Below are 2,912 nucleotides of genomic sequence, written 5' to 3'. Positions count from 1 at the left end.
GACTCAAAGCAGTTGCTATAAAGTATTGGTTTTTAGTTTTTAGTTTAATTTCTATAAATATTTGCGCGTAGTTTGTGGATAGATATACATATTTGTGAGATTTTATATTGATTTTTTGATAAAATATTTAGTTTTTATCTAAATAAGTTATTGATTTTTTCATGTTTAGATTACAACAGCTGGGGTGCTGATAAACACATGCCGTTATCTACACTTGTAAGCGTTTTTATGTACAACAAAAAAGTACCTTCGCACAATATTGTGTGATATGTTGCTATTTATTATCCGTTGTTTACAAAATGAGTGACAAATTCTACTAATTTTAGTTATTCAGAATTGTTCTGAAAGACTAGCTGATTTAACTAGAAAATTGTTGCCCTAAACTAACACAAAAATATAATTTGGCGTCCAATTTGGCACTAGGGAGAAAATATTAAGATCTCTGTCAAAAATAGGTCATTACTTGTGAGTGGGATAATACAAGAAAACTGTTCCTCTCGCCTCTCTTACGGAGCACGATATAAAAAAACTTCTCATTTGTGATAATTTGAAGGAAAAGATCCGGATTCAGTCTTAAAACGTGGAATCGACAATTTTGAAACACCTCATATGCGTGGACTCAATGTACTTTTTTTCCTTCATGATTTGGAAATGTCGACGGCAAAATTTTAACGCGTTTTTTATTTAACATAGTTTCCTTGATATACTTTGTGGTTAGGGCTAACTGAAAATCATATGGAATTATTTCTAATAGCCCCATCAATGGTGACAGGCTGGAGACTTTGCATTGCCTCACACGACTCCTTTATATATGTATATATAGTCATTCAATAATCTACTACCTTTTTCATAATAATTTTCCTCCTCGCTCGAACACTCCCAAAACTTTCACACAAAAATATTCTGTAATCGGCAACCATATGTTCGCTTCATACTCGTCAAATGAGAGAAAAATGAAAAGCGCAAATAATAAAAAATGAAATTATTACATAAAGAAAAATCGCCGACAATTTGTAAGGAACTAAAGTCAAAATGACAATTATGAGCGAATATAATGTCAGAAAAAGCTTTCAGAGAAGTGAACGCGGCACCGTATTGCAAACTGCCAGCAAAAATGTGAAACAAAGTGCACCAGTGGTGAAAAATCAACCGATTAGCAGAACCGATAGCGTCGAGACTGGGCGGGTATCGCTCGCCTCAACGGATTCGGACGATAAGCGCCCGTCAGAATATCTCGTTCGGATACAGCGGCTGCGCGAAAGCGAGGCCTTGGGCTCTGTGCGTACCAGCGCTCCCTTCAGCAATTTCAAAGGCTCAATTTTGCCGATAAAATGTAAGACCAGATTATCAGAGGCCATTGAGCGGCTCTCATCGTACAATGATCGTGCCATACGCAGTACGATCGACCGGTGGCGTTACCAACCACGGCGTCAACCCGATCCCCACTTAATCCATATCGATATTGATGCGATCAGTCTTGTATCACCAACATATCCCGCAGCAACGGAACCCTTGTCGTCATCACGAGAACCATCTTTCTCCCATGCATTATACCAGCAAAGTAGAACCTTCAATTCCAGCTATCACGGCATAACCGGTAGTCAAATCATAGGTAATGTTAACGGCACATACGTGCGCTCTTTGCGTGTGTCTTTTGTTGTGTCCGTTAGTGGCATAGTGAGTATAGAGAAATGGAAAAACATTGCCGGCAGCTTGAGTGCGCTTCGTGGGGAACAGTTTTCTGCGTGTGTGTTTGTGTGTATTTTGGCAGTGGCATGTTCTGAGTGAGTGGAGAAAAGTGTTATTCCGCAAAGGTGCGGCGCGCTTTTAGGCGCTCATTTATATGCAGTGTTGCTTTATTGAGCGTGAATGTTGAGTGATTTCGACATGTTGATAATGTGTGGCAATAAATAAGTGTTTGTATGTGTATATATGGCTTGATTTATATGTTCTTGTGCCACAAATATATAAATTTATGCATATATTAAATGCGATGAACAGTGTGGTATTGATTAAGGGAAAATATTACTTCAAATCAACGATATTAAAACTAAAAAGTTGAGGAAAATTATCAAGTATGAGAAATAAAATACTATTCCCATTTCATACAGTTTTTGCATGTTATAAAAGGAGAAGCATGTGAAAGGATGCTTACATTTCTTACAGTTTTTGAAAAGTTATTCATATCCTGCCACTATCTAGGGTCCATAAATAATAATTATTTGAAATAATTAATTTCTTTGCTTTTTCTTCCAGGCACTGGTACATCGGGCACGACATCATCGGGTGGTGCTTCCAAGCCAGAGAAAAGAAAATCATCCATTGCATTGACACCTGAAGATGAATCAATAGAGGTGAGTTTAAAACCAAAAATTTTTTGGCATTATAAAAGTTGGTCTATAAGTAAGGGTATAATACAAAAAGCTGTAAGATTGCTGGTCCACTGTTTTTAATTTCTAATTGAAGGACTTTATAATAATACCTTGAAAAGAAGTGTAGTATTGAAGGGTCCTCTTTACTTCATACGCTAGGCTAGTTTTTGGATTTGGTTTTTCCATATTGTCAACGACGTAACTAATATCAAATCCAAATTACTGTATAATGTTTAGAAAGTATGATATATTGATTTTTATCTCACACTTAAAGACATATGTACGTTTGTTATTTTACTAAACAAGAAGCATATCTTGCGTTGTTTGTAAAAAAAATTGTCTGATGTTTTCACAGCGCCTTGTAATATTTACTTTCTTTAGCAAAAAAAATTAAGAAAAAATCTTTCATAAAAAATTTGGGAACGATTTTTATCATTTGAGAAAAAAAAATTTGTAATTCTTAATATATTAAAAAAATGTAAATATTAAAAAAAATAATGAACACATGGCAACGTTACTTTAAAAATTAACAAAAAATAA

Source organism: Bactrocera latifrons, unplaced genomic scaffold (assembly GCF_001853355.1).
Source record: "Bactrocera latifrons isolate USDA-ARS-PBARC rearing strain unplaced genomic scaffold, ASM185335v1 scaffold_36, whole genome shotgun sequence".
NCBI lineage: Eukaryota > Metazoa > Arthropoda > Insecta > Diptera > Tephritidae > Bactrocera > Bactrocera latifrons.
Note: the sequence above shows the minus strand (reverse complement) of the source record.